The sequence below is a fragment of the Marmota monax genome, unplaced genomic scaffold (assembly GCF_021218885.2).
Source record: "Marmota monax isolate L192 unplaced genomic scaffold, Marmota_monax_Labrador192_F-V1.1 WCK01_AAM20220418_F8-fsc00512, whole genome shotgun sequence".
Lineage (NCBI taxonomy): Eukaryota > Metazoa > Chordata > Mammalia > Rodentia > Sciuridae > Marmota > Marmota monax.
Window position 1 is genome coordinate 65,244 of NW_026692701.1, and position 14,229 is coordinate 79,472.

At 47.5% G+C, this 14,229-nt stretch overlaps 1 long non-coding RNA gene across 1 annotated transcript in view; it reads right to left on the reverse strand.

Moving 5' to 3' along the window:
- LOC131424253 (uncharacterized) overlaps nucleotides 1-14,229 on the reverse strand; it is a 36,862-nt gene that overhangs the window by 3,104 nt on the left and 19,529 nt on the right. The window contains exon 2 of the long non-coding RNA XR_009226970.1: nucleotides 7,978-9,196. This is a non-coding gene — a long non-coding RNA (uncharacterized LOC131424253). The remainder of the gene's footprint in view (nucleotides 1-7,977; nucleotides 9,197-14,229) is intronic.

The window sequence follows — 14,229 nt, forward strand, 5'->3', positions numbered from 1 at the left end:
GCTGATTTCTGATGAAACCTGGCTACAGACAAGTCTCAAAACAGAGATTCCACCTGATAATGTCTGAGAGGCTGTTCTCTGAGTTTTTAAAAAGTCATGGGAATAGATAAGAGTCTAAGGGTTCTAAGTATTTTCTGCTTTGAAAACAAAACTAGCCATAAAGTTTCAGTGCTAGAAGGGGACTTTGAGACCATTGAAGCTGACATCCTCTTTACATAAAGGAGGAAGTCAGAACCCACGTGGTCAGTAGGGCAGGTAACTGACCATGAAATAGGAAGCATAGCCTCCCCTCAAAACTTTGAGTCATGTCTGCATGGTGGCAATATCTGTAATCCCAGCGACTCAGACAGTAAGTTTGCAGGTTCAAGGTCAGCCTCAGTAACTTAGTGAAGCCTAAGCAACTTTGCAAGACCCTGTCTCGAAATAAAAAAATAAGAAGTGCTGGGGATGTAGCTCAGTAGTTAAGAGCTTCTGGGTTCAATCCCTGGTACCAAAAACAACAACAACAAACACCTTGAGTCATATACACACCTATAACTAGAGACAAACTTTTTTTTTTCCGGTACTAGGGATTGAATCCAGGGTCACTTTTCCTCTGAGTCACATCCCCAGTCCTTTTTACTTTTTATTTTGAGATAGGATTTTGCTAAGTTGCCCAGGCTAGCCTTGAACTTGCTATCTTCCTGCCTTAGCCTCCCCAGTGGTTGGGATTACAGGTGTGTGCACCACCATGCCCAGCTAGAAACCAATATATTTACCCAAGGCCCCTTACCCAGCAGCTCTGCCATGCCACATAAAGATTTCTGCCCAGCTGCTATTTTGTTGCACCTGCTGGGTGTGCTCTTTTTTTTTTTTCTGTATGTGTCATTATGTACATTTTAATGACTTATTTCCCCTATTAACCAATAAACTAGAAAAAAAATGGGGCCTTTGGGTTTCTGCTTGTAAACTCCATGTTAATGACACATTAGTGACTTGGCATTAACTAACCTCTAACTAACCTCCTACTGGCTACTATCTCAGGTGACCTCCAGCAGCTCTCCAGGGTGGTGTCCTGACTGTGCTACTTCCCAGCTATGTGATCTTGAGCCATGACCTACACTTTTCTCCAGAAGGGAGGTCTACAGTCCCCAAAATATATAATGTGCAAAGTAAACAGAAGGCCCAATGAATCTCAACTTCAGGGCAAAATCCTCTGGAACCCCAGCAACCAGATTAAATTCCATAAATTCCTCCTATTGATTAAAATTCTAGAGCCGCTACTGCTCCCTTACTTTGAATTTCCTCATCTGTAAAGGTGGTAAATAATATTGTCTATGGTTATTAGGAAAGGTAAATGAGATAATCCATACTTGGCACTGTGATAAATCATTCAATACATGTAAGCACCAGTTGCCGTACAGGGATGGATGACAGGTAAAACATTTGCTGTCCTCTGGCTCTTACAGCTCCCCAGAGACAGCAAAGGATGCTAAGTGACTGATGCGACTGACAGACTAATGTAAGAATGGAGAAGATGCTGATCCAGGTTACTATGCACTGAGTTTTTTTCTTTTTTCCTTTTTTTTTTTTTTTGTACCAGGGATTGATCCTGGGGGCACTCACTACTGAGCCCCATCCCCAGCCCTTTTTTGTATTTTATTTAGAGACAGGGCCTCACTGAGTTGCTTAGGGTCTTGCTAAGTTGCAGAGGCTGGTTTTGAACTGGTGATGCTCCTGCCTCAGCCTCCGGAACTGCTGGGATCACACTGCACCTGGCGCCATGCACTGTTCGGGGAAGACTGGGAAGATTTCAGAAAGGTTAAGAAACCTGAGCACGTGCCTCGTGACCAAGGCTCTCCTAAGCAGTTGGCGACTGCCCAGCTGGAAGGACACCCTGCAGGGAAAGGAAGATAGGCCATAAACTGAACGGCATCTTCAAGGTGTGTGAGTAATTGAGTGAGGGGAGTGAGAAGTGTTAGGCAATGAGACAAAAGTGGCTTTGGATCAAGGAGACCTGGGTTCCAATAATGGCTCCATCCCTGACCAGCTGCCTGAGCAAGTCCCTTCACTCTCCGAGGGCCATTTAGAGGGAGAATGCAGCCATGGAGAGGGGCATCCTCCAGGCCGGTGCAACATTCTGGAAAGACCATGGCGAAGGATTGACCCCTTCCTGAAACAGTGAAAATGTCAATCAAAGGAGAGGGGCGGGAGATTTGGGAAGCCTGGAGGCAAAATGGACAGTCTGGGGCCCTTGGTAGGCAACTAGGGTTAGATGAGGTCATGAGGGTGGGGCCCCCATGATGCCATCAGAAGCTTTTCAAGAAGAGAGAGACCTGAGCTAGCATGCTCACTCTGCCTTGCCACGTGTTGCCCTCTGCCATGCTAGAGTGCCACCCCGGCACTCCTGGACTCGCCAGCCTCCAGAACCATGATGTAAATAAACCTCTACTCTCCATAAATTATCCAGTTACTTTTTAGTTCTAGCAACAGAAAACAGCCTAAGAGGGGATCAGAAAGGCAAAGTTACTCTCCCAAAGCCAAGGTGGGGAGGAGCCTGGGGAGGAGGGGGTGGGGCAGAATGACCAGTGATGGGGTCAAAACAAACACTGGGGACTCCTTGAGCCAGTGAAGTCACGGTCATTGGTTCAATGGCCATCTGTAGAAAAAGCTGTACATTTTTGTTTTTAACATCATGTTGTGTGGTTCAAATTGCTCTTAAACTATTGTGTACTGCAGCAAGAGATGTCGGTTCTTTTAGAAGAGGCCAGTTGATGTCATGGGCCAGGCCATAAAAACTGCCACCCAGTGTCTAGGAGGATGAAACTGTCAGAGGGACTGATCTTAAGAGCCCAGAGCGCTGACACGGTAGCAGTCACCCCTCAGGTAGATCTTTCACGTGGGCTCGGTCTCCCGGCCCCCTACCCTGGGAACCACCCTTCTCAGCTAGACGGCCCAGCAGAAGGAAGACCCGAGAGGCTCCAGGAGCACATGTGCCCACAGGAGCAGATAGGACAGCCTCCACCATCTGGGTGCCCTCCTGGGGGTGGAGCTGTGTGTCTGGGGTCAGCAGAGAAGGGCTATGGGGGTCTTCGCACACCAGGAGCAGCAGGTCTGACTCTGGCCGAGCAAGGGCCTCTCCATTGGAAGCAGAGCTGGCCAGGGCTGCCTGGAGCAGCTCCACCCCCCTGCTGGTTTTCATGGGTGGTGAGCACCTTCTGCCTTGCCTGATGCTCCCAGACCTCTCCGGCATCCTACCCACAGGCTCTCCAAGCCTCATCCTGCTCGCTCAGAAACCCGGTGAACGGGCTAAGCTGGGAGCAGGCGGCAGTCCCCAGGCCTAGCCCAGGCTGGCAGGAGCAGGCCCCTGCCTGCCTCTAGGTCCCTACCCTCCAGCTGTCGCTCCCCCTCCAGGCCCACTGGCACCATTTGGCAGAACGCAGCCCCCTGCCCCCACCCCAGCCCGGTCCAGCAGGCACAGCTTCAGTTTCCACAGAAACTCTGGCTTTCCTGGGGTTTGGAGCAGGCCAGGCGAGCAGGGAGGTGGGTGGTTTCTGCTGGCCACAGGCTCAGGCGGCCACACTCCTCTCTGAGTTCCAACTGCTGCTGGCTTCTGAAGCCCCTCTCCTCCCACAGCTTCTGGCAGGGCACGGCCACCGCAACTACAGAGGCTTGGCCAATTCTGGCAGAGGGGGATGGGGTGGCCTATTGTTGGTTCCTATTCCTCCACTCCCTGAAATCCAAAAGAGCAGCAATCGCATGTAAGTGTCCTTTGGAACCTTTCAAAGGGCTGTCCGAACTGTATCTCACTCGATCCTCCTGGTTTCTCTAAGAAGCAAGCAGGATGACACAGATGACCCCTCTCGGCCCCAGGAGAAGCAGAGACTACAGAGGTGAGAGGACCGGGGCTGTTAGAGGGTACGGGCCCCCGTGGAACCTTCCTGTTGCCACATAGTCACTGCCACCACGTATCACGTACCCGACAAGAGACTCCTCAGTGTGTTCCCAGAAGCCACTGTGAAAATGTCTTTTTGCTTTCCATCGCCTCTCCTAGCACAGAAGAACCCAGAGGCCCCCCTCATTTAGGGAGCAGAGAGGGCAGCTGAGGGACAGCAGTTGGCTCTCGGGCAGCCTCACCTTGTCCAGGCACCAGAACCTGCCTTCCTGTCTCTTGTAAAGAATGAAACCCTTTCCAAGGTAATGGGAAGCTTCGAAAGTAAGGTAAAGGAAATGACCAAGGATCAGGAAGAAGGCGGGCGGCGGAGGAGAGGCCAGGTCACAGACAAGTGGGGCTGGAGAGAGAGTTTCCAAATCTTGCTCTGTACACCACTTGGTGGTCCCTCGTGTGGACTTTCTGATGTGATCGTGAGATGAGAAGGCTCTGAGGACAGCCCAGGACTATTTACCCCTGAATTCAGAGAGTCAGTCACGGAGTCCAAGCCTCTACCTCAGCTCAGCCCCAACCCTGAATTCCCCCAGATGATGAGTCAGTCTGAATCCTCATCTGCAAGATCTTCAGAGAAGGAGATGCCTTACTGATCTCTTCCTGGATCTATACACTTGGATGGTTTCAATGAACTTCCTGGGGTCTTGCCTAAGTCCTTCCTGCTGCATTTTTAAAAGGCCTCTTTTTGGGGTCTCTGTGGGGCAGAGCAGGCATGGTGCCAAGGGGCAGGAAATGAAGTCATGATGCCGATCATTTCCCTCTTTTCTTCCCTCTCTTTCCTCATCCTGCCCCATCTCCCTGTTGCCCCCACTCCTGGGACCACTCATCAGACGTCCTGTGACTGTGACGAGAAAGGTCTGCGTGCACAGTGCCCTGATGTGTTGTCGATTTTTGCCGTGAGCCTTGAGGCTTCTGCTGCAGCCCCGACAAGGGAAATCCCATAATGAAGGATTTCACGGAGCTCCACACACGGGGGGAGGCTTTTCTTTCCATCTGTCATTTTACTTTAAGCCTTGACCTTTGTGTTCCCATGTAAGGCAGGACCAAGAAGAGGCTTGGACTGGGGAGTGAACGTCTGGTTGGGACCCTGGACTGGGTGGCCAGTGAACCAGGGCAAGTGACCTAAGACTCGGGTGGAGTGGAAAAGAGAAATTAAGCCAGATATACACACTCGAGAAGTGGAGACGGGAGACAGGCAGGGGGAGTAGAGAAGAGAAAGGACAGCCCCCTTGGTTTAGGAGTTCCTATAAGGAGGTAGGAAGGCTGAACAAGCTACAAGTCCCCTGGTGTAGCCAGACACTCAGAGAATTCATGATTACCAAAGAAAACAGAGGGTTCAGAGGAAAAAATTAAAATTCAAAAAAAAAAAAATTGGGATTTGAATACCAGTTCCTCCACTTGGAGCAAACTTGAGCAAGCTGCTAAGCTTCCTCAACTCTCATTGTCCTCTTTTGAAAGTCAGGGATAGTGACGCAGTCATAGAAGACATTGCTAGTTTGCTGTGCAGATAAAAGCACTTGGCAGCTGGGTGTGGCAGCTCAGGAGGCTGAGGCAGGAGGATTGCAAGTTCAAGGCCAGCCTCAGCACCTTAGCAAGACTTAAGCAACTTAGTGAGACACTATCTCAAGAAAAATAAAAAGGGCTGGGGATGTGGCTCAGTGGTTAAGTGCACCTGTGCTCAATTCCCAATTACCCCCCCCCCCACACACACACACACACACATACAATTCTTGGCATAGCACCTGCAAACAGGTAGCACTTCATCAGGGGTAGCTATGTCCTTGGAGAAAAGATAGGACCTCAACATCAAAAAGCCCAGCCTTCGTCTCTCTTTGCCAATGGGACCCCCTGAACCTCCCCAGAGGGGCCTCGAACCAGCACAAACAGCCGATGGGAAAGCCATCCCAGGGCTTTGATACCAGCAAAGGGACCATCCTCTGCCCAGCTTTCCCATGTCAGGTCGATAGGAAGACTGAAAAAAAGAAAAACCCGGTCTCCAAGGCTCCAAGACAAAACACCCGCCCCGCACGGCTTTGAAAGGGCAAACTCTCAAGATGCACAAGGATTTTGATTGTTTGAAATGTTGGTAACATTTCATCTTCCCAGAGACCTTGTTCATTTATCAGGGTTCTTAAAACCCTTTTGTTCATAAGCTCGTGGTGGGGACAGAAAACATTCTATCTAATATCAGAGCACAGCTGTTCAGTGACCGAAAGACTCGGGGGGAAGCCCTTAAGAAAGGAAGGGGGGACACACGAGGGACAGAGACATGGGAAAAGTAGCTGGGGCAGGAAGAAGGCCCCACAAGCAACAGCTGCCTCGCAGGAACACGCTGTTTGGGGTGGTGCGAGAAAAAGAACCAGCTCGCTGACAGCACAGCTCCACCAGGTCTCAGCAAACAGGGCAGCTCCACCAGGTCTCAGCAAACAGGGCGGGCAGGCGACAGGGCAGGCCCCGAGGCTGGGCTCCTCCTCTCTGTAGGGTTCCTGGCAATGGTGCACGAGGCCCCCAGACGGGGCCCCTAAAAATGTTTGAAGTAGGTGTGGAGGCCTGAGTAACATCTTCTTAAGGGCCAGTGTGGCTGGGGGAAAAAAAAAAAAGTCTAGTGGAAAACTTTGTCCATCCAAGGCCACAGAAGACCAGGCAACATTTTCTAAAAAGGGCTTTGAATGCTGCTGAAAGCACAAGACAGAGTGAGCAGGGCCAGGCCTAGGTGGGGACCCCGTGGCACTGCCACTGGCCGTGTGAGGTGAGGGCAGACGGTCCTGAGCTCTTGATTACTTAGTCCTGTGGAACTTCACAAATTAGGATAAGGGAAAATCACCTCCGTGTCTATGAAATGTCTGGATAGTAGGACATTTTTTAAATGTGAATTTATCTCACATTTAAAGTCACTTCCTAAAAAGAGGGAAATAAACTGAAGGACTTTTTTTTTTTTCCAGAAACAGAGCTCAAAACTAGGGCCTCATGGGTGTGACCTCAGCCTTCTACCACTGAGTTACATCCCCAGCCCAGGTTCATTTTTTAACACTGAGAATTACAGTTGCCTTGCATGTGCATATTTGTATGTGTGTACTAGTCTGTGATACCAGTGTACTATAGAAATCATCATCACCATGAGCTCCTGAATCATGTGTGGGTTTGGATTCTGGTGCTGGGTGACCTTGAGAAAATGTTTCAACCTCTCTGGGCCTGGCATTCCTCACCAGCACAATGAGAATAAAGGCACCTACTTCATGGGATTGTTATGAAAACGACATGAGAGGCTACTTATGAAATGTTTAGAAGAGGACAGGAACCTAACGAGCCCCACAAAATTAGAAGTTATAATTTTAATAAGATGAGGCCTTCGTGAGATTTTGTTGCAGTAAGAAGAACCAAGTTCAGGAAACATGGTTATTAATTTGACCATAAATTGGATCTCATAATATCTCTGGACCTCATTTTTCCTGTGTCAGAGGCACATGACCTATCTACCCTATCTGACATGCATGTTATGTTCAAAGAAGCTTATGGAACATGAAGGCATTTATGAGCGTACTCTACAGTTCAGGCAAAGTGTCCTTATTCTGTATTTTAGTACAGCAAACAATCTCATGTAAGGACTTTGAATGACCAGACAGTGGTCCCGCCTGATAACCTGACCTGATCTCTGAGTTAGGATTTTGATTCTAACAAACTAGTTACAGAGTGGGGGGCAGACACAGAGACAGAGAAGAAGAGACAAAGAATATGGGAAGTTCAATGAGACTAAGGAATTATTGTTGATTTTTAAATTATGATTGCAGATATTCATGTATGTATCAGAGGTTTTGCTCACAGTTACACATGGAGTAGTCACAGATGAAATGATAGGAGGTTTGGATTTGCTTTAAAATCATCTGGCTGGAGGGGAAACAGGGTTGGGTATTGGCTGTAGTTAATCACTGTAGAAGCCAGGTGAGGGGTGCATGGGAGTGAGCTAGAGTATATTCTCTACTTCAATGTTTGAAAGTTTTCCATAATAAAACAAAGAAACAGCACAAATGAAATCCAAAAAGGGGATCACTGACTAAGCATCCTTGACGGCAGCTGAGGACCAGGTCGAGTTCCAACTAGGAGTCCCAGATCTTGGACACAAGATGAGGCACAGTAATGGGAGAAAACTGGACACTGGACTTTGCACTGTGAAAAGTCAGGAAATTTCTCCAGGCCACAGTTTCTTCCTTTCTAAAGTGAAGAGTGGAGACTCAAATTCCCTCCCAGAATTAACATGATGTCAGTTCCAGGGATCTCAAGTGGCCAGGTATATTGTGCCAGACTTCACAAATTGAATGTTCTCTCTTTCTTTCTTTTTTTCCTTCTTTTTTGTACTGAGGAGTTAATCCAGGAGTGCCTAACGACTGAGCCACACCCCCACCCCTTTTAATTCTTTTCTTTTGAGAAGGGGTCTCACTAAGTTGTTGAGCTGGCTTTTAACTTGTGATCCTCCTGCCTCGGCCTCCCAAGCAACTGGGATTAGAGGTGTGCCCCACCATGCCCAGCCAGAATGTTCTCTTTCACAGAATGAAATGATTTTAAGGTACCAGAAATACTCTCTGATTTAAGAAGCACCACAACAGCGTCTCTAGCTAAGTAAAAAATCCTTAGTGAAGTGTGTCCCTTCTTCCCCAATTAATTTGTGGTTTCAGATTTGCTTTTGTAGTAAAAGTTAAATTGATTCAAAAATTCAAAGCTTGGAGAATTTCTCCTAAACTCCATTTTTATGAACTGAATATTAACTTGAGAAAAAAAAAGAATCCTTTATGTTTCTCTTAGAATCAGGAGATTTCTCTCAAAAGAAGAGTCTATTTTCCCATCTTAGCAAGCACAGAGCAAGGAATTCAACCTTCTGGGTTCTGACCAGAAGTTACCACAGGCATGGACTCTCACCATCTGGGATTGGAGATGTGGACAGAAGGGTAGAGGTGAAATTGAGTCTACACTGATGCCTCAGAACCTTTTAAAAGGTACATGTTCAATATCGGTCTTTGTAGGAGCCTGTTTTATTGCAACTTCTCTTATAAATAGAAGACAGAAGAAAGAAGAGTAGTTAATAAAGTGTTTTGGTTGCATCACTTTTATGAAACGTGTTTTCTCCCTGAAGTCTCAGTCCCAAACACTTCTCAAAAGATTTGGAGTTGGGCACTGTGGTGCATGACTGTCATCCCAGCTATTCTGGAGGCTGAGGCAGGAAGGTTGCTTGAGTCCAATAGTTTGAAACCAGCCTGGGCAACATAGTAGGATTCCCATCTGAAAAACAGAAAATGAAGGGGATTAAAAAAGACTTGGAATAAACTTTTCTAGGGCATCTCTCACTTACTTCTAAGTGCCTATTTTCTCTAGCATCCATTCAATACTTTTGCTCTCTTCAAAGTACCCTGTTTCACTGACCATTGAAAAAGCAGACAAGAAAGGTTAATAAGCCATCATCATTTATTGAATGGCTGCTGCATGCAGACACACTCACTAGGAGCTACAGGAGATAAAAAGGAACAAGAAGGTCCCTGAGAGCAGGGCACACACCTGGAATCCCTGCTACCTGGAGGCTGAGGCAGGAGGAGATTGCAAATTCTAGGCCAGCCTCAGCAACTTAGTGGGGACCTCTCTCTCTTAAAAAAAAAAAAAAAAAAAGACCAGGGATGTAGCTCAGTGGTAGAGCACCTGCTGAGCATGTGCAAGACCCTGGGTTCCACCTGTAGTACCAAAAGAAAGAAAGAAAGGGAATGCCCCCGACTTCCTTTTGCTGAGGGATAAGTCAGAGACAAGTTCTAGACTCTGATACCAGGGTTTCTGCACTGTGTTTGTCCCAGCTTGCTTCTCATTCCCTGAGCACTTGGGCCTCCATTTCCTTCTCTGTTACATGGTGATTGACATTACATCCCTTCTTGGGATTGCTGGGAGGACTGAATGAGATAATCCATGGAAAGTAGTTAAAATAGTGGTTGGCATAGGCCACTATGCCAAGTGAGGCTTGAGCATCTTGGAAAAGCACGCGGGAGCCCACTAACACCAGGAGACACTGTACCAGTGGGGCAATGTGGTGCTTCACCAGAGGCCCAAAGCAATTGGGCTGCCTGATCTTGGACCTAAACCTCTAGAACCATGAAATAAGTAAAACCTTTCTCTTTAGGAGTTAATTGTCTCGGGTATTTCCTTGTAGTATCAAGAAGCTGACTAATAATAGCATAGGGTGTCTGAGACTTTCAACACCCAAGTGGCTGGTCTGAGCTTCAGCCCACCCAGGACCCCCTCCCTAAATGAATGTGGAAGGCCTGGACCTTAGGGCACCTAGGCTTCTGTCCACTGAGCAGAATTGTGAGTTCTATAGGTAGCCGGCTAGAGGGGGCATCATGGAGGAGGCATATTGGACCAAGACTTCAAAGATGGGTAGGGTTTCAGGAGGTTAGTGGACAGAAATGATGAAGAGGTCAGCTTCAGAGTAGGACATGTCCTCTTTCTAGAGGACCCCTTGGTGGCCACGTCTTCCAGGCTGAGACATCAGGTGCTGCTGGGAATGTGTTCCTGTCTCCCCTTGGAATCCCCAAGCTAGCTGCCTGAATAGAAACGTATTTTCTTGCTCCCCTGACTCTTGGAAGAGCTTCTACCCACATCCCCCTCTTCCACAGAACGGCCCTTCTCAGGTCCGACTGCTGAGGTTTGCCAGCCCTTCCACGGGGTGTTCTCCTCTCCCGGGGCCACGTTCGGTTGGTTTCCTGGAAGCCAGGACTTGTATGTGTGCACCGCCCAGGGCAGGGTTGCCAACCTTAGGGTGGGGCTTGAGGCCTTCCCTGGCAGGCCCCCAGGCTTGTGGCTGCCATCTAGTCACCCTTCCACTGCCCTGCACCCTCCAGAGTTGCAGGGACATGGTGTCACTGGATCCCCTTCCCAATTCAGCTTTTGAAAAGTTGTGTTTCAAATCAAGATTCCACCAGTTTCTGGCTGTAGAATTTGGGTACATTGCTGGATCCTCCCTAGATTCAGTTTCTTTCTTCATAATACGGGAACTATAAAAAACACCTCATAGCGGAGCTGTGAATTAAATGATCGGCCACAAACTGCATGGTAGATAGAAGAGCTGAATAAATTTTGGCCATTATTGTCACCCCCTGGGCTCCCCCAAGCCTGAACACAGCAGAGAAGACTGCTCACGCAATAGTGTTAGGGAAAATCTTGCACTTTCTTCATTTTTCCAGTTGAGGGTCAGAAAAAAAAAAGGTGAAGCAAGGCTGAGTCCCTGGAATACTTCTGCCCAGTGTCCCACATCACAGGATGTGCCCATCCTGCTCTGGAGACCTCGTCCCCCTCTGGCTGCAGTCCTCCTTCCCCTCACCATCAACACCCCCTCCTTCTGCAGAGATGGTGAACACTCTGGCATTGTTTCTTCCGGCCAATGGCTTCTCCCTGGCCTGTGATTGGTACCCCCCCGAGATTCCACTGCAATCCAGGCATCCCAGCTATGTCAGCGTGACTCAAATTGTGTGTGTCTGACATCCACATGGCCCCGTAGAAGGCCGGCTCCAGCAAAAGGTTATTTGGAACACTGCTGAATGTTTGATGGCTGTCAAGTTATCTTTTTGGGGTCGGGCCATTAAAGTTGCATCTGATGTTTTAGGGAACAGAGGAGATAAACTGCATGTTGAAATTCATCAGGGCACAGAGCAGATTGTTTTGGACACAGACACGGTGGCAGCTTCAGCTAGGTGGGTTCCCCCACCAAACTGTGGAGTTTTTTCTTCCACATGGCTATTTTACTCAAATGCAAAGCAGAAACAATCTCCAAAAGCAAAGCACAGAGACTGCCAGAGGAACAGATTCAGTAAAATCTGGGCCTGCTGGGTCCCCTACAAAGCACGTGGCTCTATTCACCAGGCTTCTATCATCTGGATCAGAGAGCTCTCTGGTCCATCTCTAAATTCTCTACCTAATCTGTATCATGAATCCTGAAAAAGCTATTTTTCTAGGCAAACCTAAATCCCGCCTGAGTGCCTCTTAGATCATGCCCCTGGTACCTCTCTCTCCATGTGACCCCAAGGGGTCAAGGAGTCAGTGGCACCAGCCGATTCTTCGTCCTCCGAGCACACTGTGTACCCCTCCCACTCTTCTTCCTGTTTTCCAGAATAGTCTTTCCTTCTGTTTCTCCTTGCTATATATCCAACCACAGGTCCCACAGAGTCCTACCAAATGACAGACACACCGCCAGCCAATACTATGCAGATAAGCAGACCAGGAGTCACAGCGCTGGTCCCTGAAGCCAGGACTCCTGGGCCACCTCCTCCATGCAGTCTTCTTGGTCATCCACTCAATAGAGGTGACGTATAGGATCACCTCAACTCCCTTAACATTTAGTTGGTCCCTACTGACCTCTCCATCATATTAAAGTAAAAGGTGTGTGTGTGTGTGTGTGTGTGTGTGTGTGTGTGTGTTGAAGAAGAGGCTCTTGAGATGCTCATTTTCTTTCTTGGACTGCTTGATTAATAGAATCAGGACCTTGGGCATGGTGGAGGCTGAGGCAGGAGGATTGCAAGTTTAAAGCCAGCCTTAACAACTTAGCAAAGCCCTAAGCAACTCAGTGAGACCCTGTCTCTAAATAAAATACAAAAAAGGGTGAGGGATGTGGCTCAGTGGTGAAGCACCTCTGGGTTCAATCCTGGATACAAAAAGAAAAACAAAATCAGGACCTTGAGATTTTTCTTCCCCCACTGACACCCAAATACACCAAGAAGCGAGTACTGTGATGCTCCATGGAATGTTACTTTAAAAAGCACACAACTGGTGAGGGATGGCACCCAAGTGCCCACTCATCCTGGGAAGTCATTAAATCATGATACATCCTGACCATTGAAAAGCAACCTGTGCTTGCAAAGAGTCAAGTAAATCCACAAATACCTGCACAAAAAGAGGACTGTTGTGAACTGAAAAATATCAACTCACAGAACAAGATGTCTGGCATGTTTCTGCTTAGGTCTTTCAACTTTCATGTGGAAAAAAAAAAACAAAAAAACAAATTGGCCAAAAGTAAAGATCTCCCTAAGGTGATTGAGAAGGTGGTGGGTTATCTGAAAATAAGAATGAGAATGAGAAATGAGAAACCATTACAAAAAAATTAAACACACCTTAAACATTTTATCTGGCTAATGCACACATATTCATCAACTTCTTGATGTCAGGCCAAAGCCTATTTTTAAGTATGGGTCTGCTGATTAGAGCTCTCCATTACCTTTCATGTGTAAGCCACACTCATCATGCATTATGTAAGATTTCTAGTTTCATTTTCTTTAAAGTAGAATGTGAAGTTGAAGATGTGGAGATAGTAATTTGAGTGTAGGCTCTTCAATCATGATAGAAGCTATGAGATCTCTCCAGGCACCAGTTTCTAATAGGTAACATGGGGCGTAACAACAGCACCCAGAGGAGCTGGGGACACGGCTCAGCATAGAACATGAGCTTGGCACGCGGGATGCCCTGGGTCCCGTCCCAAGATTTCTAGATGGAGATATAGATATCTACATCTATTTTACTTTCCCATCATTGTAGTCCAGTGAGAAGACGAAGAAGCAGGGCGGGGTCACTCTATCTGGGACCCTGGCCATCTCTTCCTTCTCCTCAAACATGCTGCATGTCCACAGGTACCAGGAGGAAATGAATATCCCACCATAAAGCAGAAATGACCAAGCCTGCCACGTACCAGCCCCGTGGGAGATGCCACGGCAGCGCAAAGCTTAGTAAGAGTTCTGGTTGTCAAGGATGTGATAATATAATGGCAGAAGGTGGGAAATACCTGGGAAGGTACTAATAGTAATAAATAGAATATCAGTTAGGATATTTTCAGTTGTAAGTGATACAAAAAACTAATGAAGTAGCTTATTTACTGAAATTTTTAATTGACTCAAGCAATGGAAGATTCCAGAGGTCAGGAGACTTCAGGTGCTGCTTAAGCCTCTGGGTCCAGTTCCTTTGATTTTCTCAGTTTTGCCTCGCTACATGTGTCAACTTTGTTCTCAGGACAGACAAACTGCAGTCCTGCAAGTCACTCTGAGGGAGTCAAGTTCATGTCCCCAACTCTTAGTCAGTCACTCTAACTTGATAGACAGGATTATGTTGATCAGCCCGGTTGTTAGGGCTCAGCCCTACATTTGGTGATAGAGTCAATTTATTAAGTACTTCTTTCATGTGTCAAGCACCATGCTACTTGCCTTTATACAGATTATTATGTTTAACCTAACAATAACCCTACACCGTAGGGTAGGTGCTACTAGCATCTCTTGTTGACAGTTGAAGAAAGT